We start from the raw sequence: 9075 nt of genomic DNA, 5'->3' as shown, positions 1-9075 counted from the left end.
TTGAAAATTAGTGATAAAAATTTTTAATCACTAATCTGTCGCTAATTAGGAATAAATTAATGACAAAGTTTCATCACAGATCAGTGACAAAAAAATTTCATCACTAATTCATCACTAACTCTTTTTTAGTTTGTAAATTTAAATTACCAAGTGGCAAGTGACAACAACCGGCGACTACTACCTCACTGTCAGCTGCCATGTGTCTGCCAAGAATCATATCCATTGACCATTGCTATCCAAAAAAACATCCATCAATAATCTATCGTTAATTCTGTCGGGAAAAAATTTAAAAATGACAGAATTTAGAGATGAAAATTTTCCATTGCTAAAGTGTCGCAAAAAAAATTAGAGACAAAATTTAGCAATGAATGAAATAATTTTATTTATTTAATACCATATACTGAAAGATGTAATACATGCTCCTCTTAAGATAAAATACCATATCTTTTGATCAAAGTAATGATTAAAATGCGATTTCATGAAAGTTTCAAACATAGTGATCTTGGTTTTAGATGGTCTGATCTCCATTTTAGCTAAAACTTTGTGTGGGAGATCTACAAATTTTTATTTCGGCATGCAATAATGAATTCATATATACACAAACAAATACTGGTTTTGAATTTGACCCAAATGTTAGAGGAAATTTTTGAATTTGAACAATCAATATGGGGACCCTCTATATTTCGCACGTGATGAGTTATTTCTGGTTTCGTCCAGTCATTAATTTTTCTTAGAATATTGATTTGACCCCATAAGCGGATCACCACCAAGCATGGCCGCCAGAATAACCCCGTATGATGAAATTCAAATGAAAACCCAACCAAAATAATTGACTAATAACAAGGATATAGAATGATTAGATTTTGTGATAATCTATTCAGATCACTTGATTTTGTTACATAGAATAATTAAATTGGTATAATAGTTGATTTTTTTGAATAATTAGAGTCATTTTTACAAATTATATAATGATGGAATAAATTGTTCAAAATACTTTTTACTTAAATAATATAATTAAAAAATAATGAATGGGATTGAAATCCAACATGAAGGATAATTTAATCTTATAATCTACTTTAATAATTAGCTAGGAAATTAGAAGGGACATGGTATTCCTCTATCTCTTAGTGAAGAAACGAGATGCTTTAAGGGTGAAGTTATTGAGGGACAAATATAAGTGTGGGGAGGATAATATTCCAAGAAATTGAAGGTAGGAAAGAGGAGCCACGGACATCAAGGGTATTAAATTGGCCTAAGAAGCAACAAAGGAAGGAATCGGGTGGAAGTTAGGAGAGGGTGCTAAGATTCATTTTTGGGAGGATGCTTGGTTACCCAATTACGACAAGCTCAATTCGCATGCAAGTAGAAATCTTGATGGTAACATGCAAAATGCAAAAGTGGCAGATTATCAGTCTACTTCCGGGGCGTGGGACTCGTACAAATTCGAAGAGTATGTTCGTACCTCTGTTTTGGACGTCATTACCCGATGTGGAGAGGCACTAACACATGTGAGTTTTCAGTCTAAATCAACATATAAGATGTTGTGTAGATGCCACCACATCCCACGCAAAGGCCTATGGCGTAAGATATGGAAGTTGCCGTTCCTTAGAGGTGCAGGACTTTTTACGGCCTGGAGGTGGAGAAGGTTGGTTACAAATTTCTTATGCTCTATGAGGCATTGGCAGCTAAGCAATATGGGTTGCGATATGTGTGGTGCTGATAAGGAAGATGTTTTGCACATCTTAAGGGATTGCTGAATAGCTTCAGCTTGCTAGGAAGACATGATCCCGAAATAAATTCTTGACTGTTACTAATCCCGGTAAGTGGATTGAATGGAGTATTAGTGTTAGAGAGATGGTGTAGGGTTTTTAGTGGTGTGCTTGGTTTACGATTTTGTGCCGGCAGTTGTGGCTTAATCGTAACTTTAAAGTCTTCCAGAATAGGGCGAAAGGGTATCGTTCAGTCCTTGCGGAGGCTTGAGCGATAGTAATGTGTACGGAGATAGGCGTGGGTGGCAGCCAGTCCTCGAATTTGATCCAACGCCGCTAGTCTGCTCCTTTTATGGAGCACATTAAATATAATGTTGATGATGATGCTTGCATTAGGGAGACCGAGGAGGTTGCTTGTGCTGGCATAGGGAGAGATCATGATGGGTTGGTTTTGTATTCAAGATTGGGAAGGGGAGCAGCTTCCATGCTAAAGCGTGGGCGGTTGTCTCGGGTTCGAAGAGAGCCTGGGCTATGCAGTGGAGGCGGGTCGCTATCGGGACGAACTGTTGGAATCTTGTCGAACTCCTGACGACTGGTCGGAATGAGGATCATCCCGATGGAGGTCTCGTTGATGAGATCGAGTGGTTGTTGGACAGAGGGTGGGAAGCAACGGTGGAGCGGTGCAGTACCAATATGGCCGCAGATGCTCTGAGGAAAAGTGCTCTGAATTGTGCTGATGGGATTAGCTTCTTCAATTTCCCCCCTAAATTTATTTCTAGCTTTCTTAGTTCTGATTTAGCGTTGTAAGTTTGATTCCTTGCTTATCGAAAATAAATATAGCGGGCTAATGTATATAATTTTTGTTCCTACTTTCATTTTGCTTTTGGTCTCTAAAATTTTAAGACAGTGGTTTTAATCTTTAATCTAGCTTAAAACGTTAGTCTTTGAAAATGTAACAGCATTAAAAATTTGCTGAAGTGTCATAATGATGTTAAAGTGGTAATGTGAACTCACCAGATGTCGACTAATCGGGTCTTATGTAGATAACCAAGGGGATGAGTTCTTAAAACATAGTGCAATGAATGGCTCCTTAAACAAATAGTGAGAAAAAAGAGGTTAAATAGTTGTGTTTTGAGGATCCGTTCTTTGTTTTTTTTTTTTCCCCTTTCATCCACATAAAATCTGGTTAGGTGCTATTTAGTAAGTCCACATCACCACTTTAATGCTATTTATATGACACTTTAGTAAATTTTAACATGATTATATCTTTAGGAACAACCATTTTAGGATAGACTAGTACCAAGACTTTTAAATTTGAAGGTCTTAAAGGTGGAAGCAGGCTAAGGGCTTTTCATAGGCCTACTGCCTGGCCTATTTTGAGCATGACCTGGCCCATTTAATAAATAAACTAAAGCCAAACAAGCCAGACCTTTTTACTCGAAGCCTAGCTAGTCTATAAGTTTGTAGGCCTTGCCTGTTTATTTTTTTATTTATATTATTATATATAATTAAATATGATATAACGTAACTCAATTTATATTGTTATTTTTACTTTTTATGTCTTTTATTGACTTGAAGAACTTATTTCTATTAAATTCTTCTCATTCATGTAACCTATTGCTACTTGTTTTAAATTTTGGGATGAGTCTAAGCATATTTTTATCCATTCTTTTCTTGACATGAAACATATTTTTGTATAAGTTTCAATTTCGCAGGTTATGGACTTATGGTGAAAATTTAAATGTTGTATTAAAAAGGTACTATATGCGTTGGATGATTAGCATATCCCTAATTTGTTGTTCAAGAACTCACAGTATCATATTTTACTTTTGATTAATCTAAAGTTTTATAATTGCATTTTTAAATTAAGTCTATCTTTTGGAGAGTAACATTACATTTGCATAGTCTACTTAATATTAATGACTTAATTTATTTTATAAGAGCCATCCAATTAAAAAGAACTTATGTTAAATTCTTAGATTATTAGTTTAATGATTATTTTAATTATGATATATTTGTAGAATTATTTATCATTGTTATAAACAAATTAATGATATATTTGTAGAATTACCGTATTGTATAATAAAAAACAAAACACATAATCGTATGGTTGGCAGAAAAATAAATTAACGTATGTGTATTAATGTAAGTGAATCAAGTTTTTATGAGATATCAATTAATAGAATTTTTTTATTTTATTGTAAATTTAAACTAAATTTATTTAAATAATTGAATCATATGTAATTTTTATAGCATCAGACCTCATTTAAAGTATAATATAGTCTCCTAAATAAGCTTAAGAAGCTATATGTATGGTCGAAGGTATAAGCTTTTAAGTTTATTTAAATGCTTACATTTTTAATAGTTCTTTAAAAAGGTTTCAGCTCTGATCAAGCCTTTCAAATTAAAGGCTCAGGTATGAGTCTAAAAAAACGCTTGTATATAAGCTCAGGCTTTGTGGGTTTGTTTTAGGCTCAAACCTATTTAATTAAAGTCTGGTCTGGCCTAGCTTGCTTCCTTCCAAGGACTAAAACTAAAATATCCCTAAATTTTATTGACAAAAAATTGTATTAACCCAAGTATAATTGACAAGAAGTAAAGTATATTTTTAGTCTTTTAACTTTACATAAAGTTTCATTTTGGTTAAAAAGTAAACTTTTAATCTTATAATCCTGAACCATTAACAAAAATGATGTTATTATGCTCTTAAATGTTGACAAAATATTATTAAATGCTATAATATTAAGTTTAATTTTTAAAACAACCATGATTGTTACAAAAAATTATCATTTAAGACTAACAATTTTAGGATTAAAGGACTAAATATACTTTTTAAAATTAAGAGACCAAACTAAAACTTTACATAAAGTTAAATGACAAATATATACTTTAGTCAAATTATAATTATAAATTTATAATCAAATTTAAATATTTAAATTTATCAAATTTATAAATTATATAATTAATTATTGTTATTTAAAACATACAAATAAAATTTAAAAATTTACTCCAAAACTATATCCATCGGAAAATAATTTAAGGTTTACAATTCAAAATTTATTTCATTTGTGATTAATTTTATTTTAAAAATAATTTTTTAAAAAAACAAAAAATTTATAATATAAATAGCAGTATAAATATATAAAAATTATTATATCATATTTATAATTGAAATTATAACATAATATGTCTGAATTCTTTAATAATATATAAATATTATTGTAAAAAATATATTATTTTATAAGAAAGAAGTATTAATTATTAATAAATATTTTAATAAAATGAGAAAATTAAATAAAGATATTTAATATATTAAATCAGATATATTCAATTTATCTTTAATTTCTCATATTCTTTTATTACTTGCATAACCAAAAAAAAAAAGAAGCCAATTTCAGGTCAATCTTATGAAAAATGAGCTGAATTATTTTTGAAACCTTTTTTTTTTTGCATTTTATACTTTGCGAAAATGAATCTATTATAATTACCATTGCTATAATGTTGTTTTTGGTATTGTTGGGTCATATTTTCTCCTTCTAAACTGATGATTACAATTCATTTTATTTTTTAAATTTATAATTTTTTAAAAATATTCTTATTCACGATATATGTTTTTCATTAAAGAATAATTCTAAAGCATATGATTAACAAATATATTTAAAAAGGGTAAAATAGCATTCTGTATCTCGATGTTATTTTCTAAGTGCATCCACCATTTATTTTAATCTTATTTATAGTACATCTAGCACATTAAAATCATTTTTTGTATGCTTTTGTATGCTATCAGCTCCATAATCTTTTATTTTTACTACAACTAACACCTTAAATTATAAATAAGATTCAAGTGCTAACTGTAATGTAACTAAAAAATAATATCAGGGCTACTAGATGAAAAGGTGAAATAACATTAGGGTATTGAATGCACCATAAATAACATCAACGTTTTGATGCACTTGAGAAATAACATTATAGTGTTGGATGCTACTTTACTATTTAAGAAAAGCCAACACTCATTAGTTAAATTTCTTAATATTTTTAAATTAGTTATATAACTCTCATATTAAACACTAAATATGTTTGATCCTACTTATAATTTCAAACTATTGTTGGTGCATGCCCATCTAAATAAAAGAAAATCATAATTCCACATCGGCTAAATAAACTATACAGTGTACATATCTGAAAAGAAAACGAACGTAGGCAATAAGATTGCATATATTTTTAATTTAAACTAAGAGCGCAACAACAGTATAACAATTGAATTTTAATTTTGATATACCATTGGGACAGTGTTTATAAACATCATCACAATAATATTTTGCTTTTATTCATATATACACATACGTGTGTGTATAAAGATAAAGAAGAAAATTTCTTAAAAAGACACTTAAATAACTCAAATTTTTATTTGGATCATTGAATTTGTTAAAACCCTAATCAGGTCACACGACACAAAGAAGGATTTTAAAATTCTATGAAAAGACTCTAATACTCCGATCATTAGAAACCTAAAGAGATGAGGATCTATCATTCCCACATTGTGTAAGAGCTTTGAATGAGAGAACCTTAGGTCCTACCATTGCAAAGTCAGAAAATCAATCAACAAGGCAACAGTGAGTTAGTTTTTATATTAAATCGTCCTCTCTTAATCTTGTAGCTTCATCGTGCTATCATGGTTCTTCATTTTCCTTAGTATGGATTGTGGATGATGTGATTTTTGTTGAGGAGGGAAGAAACGTTTAAGTGTCTCATGAAAATAGGTAAATGAGAATGTAGGGTGTTGCTTTTAGAGTGAGCTAAAAAGGTTGGCATATATGTGTGATGTAGGATTTACAATGAATGTGAATGTGGGATAATTGATTGCGCTTGCTTGGTCGTGAAGGTTCAATATGAAGAATGCTATGAGGGTTACATAGGTGGTTGATAGCTAAGTGAAATATGTTTGTTAAAATTTGAAGGTAGATTTTCTTATGTTGATTGTAAGAAGTGGTTATGACCATTACTATGAGGGTCATGGTTTTTGTTAACAACTAAGTGATCATGATTATGGGTATGAAGGGCACATTTATTGTTAATAGCTAAATGGAATGTATTAAAACCTAATTTGAAGTTGTTAATTTTGAAAGCTAGATTTTGTTTTGTTGATTAAAAAAAATTTGATAACGATTATGGTTGGAAACAAACTCTATGACGAGTGACGACTTATTTATTGTAGGTTAACATAAAAAATGACATCTATTTCAGAGGCAACAACAACAATAAAAGAATGATTTTGTTTTTCTTTTCACATTGGTGGACATTTTATCAAGAATTTTGAAGGTCAAAGTTAATATAATGGAGGGATTGTTAGAGTAAAAAAAAAGGAGAGGGGACAATACTTGAAGAAGTGAGAATAATAATATCTTCATATATGGGAAATGAGAGTTGTTAATTAGGAGAATTACAATAAGGTCTCAAGGAAGGAAAATAATTACAAAACAATTCCAAAAATTGTTATTTTATATCCTGAAACTTGTCATTACAGACTACTTAAGTTGTTATTGAGATTTTTTAATAATTATTTTTCTTTCTGGAGATCTCATTGTAATTCTCTCTTGTTAATTTAGAACGGAAACTTGCTATGTAACTTGTTAATTTTGAAAGTTATATTGTGTAAAACTTTATGTGAAGACTTGTTGCAAGTGTGTTATAGAGATAACAAATTGTTAATGTAGAATTGAAATGTGTTAACTATAAAATGAAATATGATAATTTAGAATTCTCTTTTGGTTTTTAATGAAAGGGACCTTAGAGACATTACATAAAATTTTAATATCCCTCTTTGAGCTGTGTGACTTATTTAGGAATTTGACAAATTTAGTAACTCAATAAGAATTTAGGTTATTTAAATATCTCTTTAAGAAATTTTCCCGAAATTCTTACATTATATAAAGGGAAAATTTCAACTTAGGACTGCAGATAACAATTAATTTCAAATAGCCCCCAAAAAATTCTGAAATTTCACTGAAGAACCCAGGGGGGAAACTGAAATTAATTGCATAACCCATTTTATTGAAAAGCCCCTATTAATTATCACCTGAAATTTAGAAATTGAAGGCCTGAAAAATATGAAAACACTTGATCCCACTTTTCCCTCTCTCATATTAGTCACATTCCCTCTTCTCTCTCACGACAGTTGCTGTTCAGTCTCTCTGAAAACTATCAAACAAATTCAACCACCGAAGGAGACTGTCGTCATCACCGTGGCCGTGGTTCTAGTGTAGCCATTGCTGTAGATAAAAGAGGAAACTTGGAAGACCGGCCCTTTGGTGCATGATAGTCTGTAGAACAACAAGAAGAAGAAAGAGAAGTAGAGATCGATTGGAAGGCGATCAAGATAGGATGAGTGAAAAGTAGAAGAGACTTCAGGCAAATAGAAGAGTGAAGTTCGGTAAAGGTAAGCCTCCTTATTTATCTTGAATGTTGTATTTGTGTGATTGTCTTTATTTGTAAGTAAGATAGATGAATGAAGCTCTATTTGTGTGACTAAATCATCTATTATGCTGTTACTATATTGAGGAAAAAAACACTAATTGTTTGGGTCTATTATGTGGTGGGTGCTCTATTTTTTGCCTTTGACAAAGGAGGGTTGTTCGTTTATATGTATTTGAATTTTTGTGATGAGTGGTGGGTGAATGAAATTGTGACGGGGAATGTAATATCCTAATATTTTAAAAAAATAAAAATATATATATATATATAAGAGTCAACTTTCCACCAACTTTCGGCAGAAAGTTGAAGTGTGAAGGTGGAAAATTTGGAGTAGCGTGGAAAGTTGAACATAAATATTGAAAATTGAAGGATGAGAGTGGGAGTTGGGGGTTAGGAGAGGAATATGAGGGAGCATAATAAATGTGTGGGAGTGTTATTTTAATACTCCCCCCCAATCCAGTTCCCCAGCGCGCAAGAAGAAAAGAGAGAAAGAGAGTTGGAGTGTGCGTGAGAGAGAAGAGCATACCGGTGAAAGAGAGGGCAAGCTTTAAAGATATTTTAGGTACATAAAATTACTTCTTTTTATCAAACTTCCCTTATGAATATTTCTTGTATATTTTGAGCTTCCTATTTACATTATGACTATAGTAATTGGAGAAAATTTTGAGACTTATATATGATATAAGTATTGAGTTTTGATAAAAGATAACTATAGAAATTTAGAAGTAAATGAGTTGTTAATTTTAATCGGTTTAGATTTCTCTATTTGTTAGTTTTAGTATTTAAATTAATTTATTTAGTTGAAAATATGTTATTTATGGAATATATCATATTTTTACCGATTAAATTCAAGTTAAATAATTTATTTGGATTGTTTGATATATTATTGAGATTT

This window comes from Neltuma alba, unplaced genomic scaffold (assembly GCF_004799145.2).
Source record: "Neltuma alba isolate B1F8T4 unplaced genomic scaffold, ASM479914v2 tig00011738_pilon, whole genome shotgun sequence".
Taxonomy (NCBI): domain Eukaryota; kingdom Viridiplantae; phylum Streptophyta; class Magnoliopsida; order Fabales; family Fabaceae; genus Neltuma; species Neltuma alba.
This window is presented reverse-complemented; position numbering follows the sequence as displayed.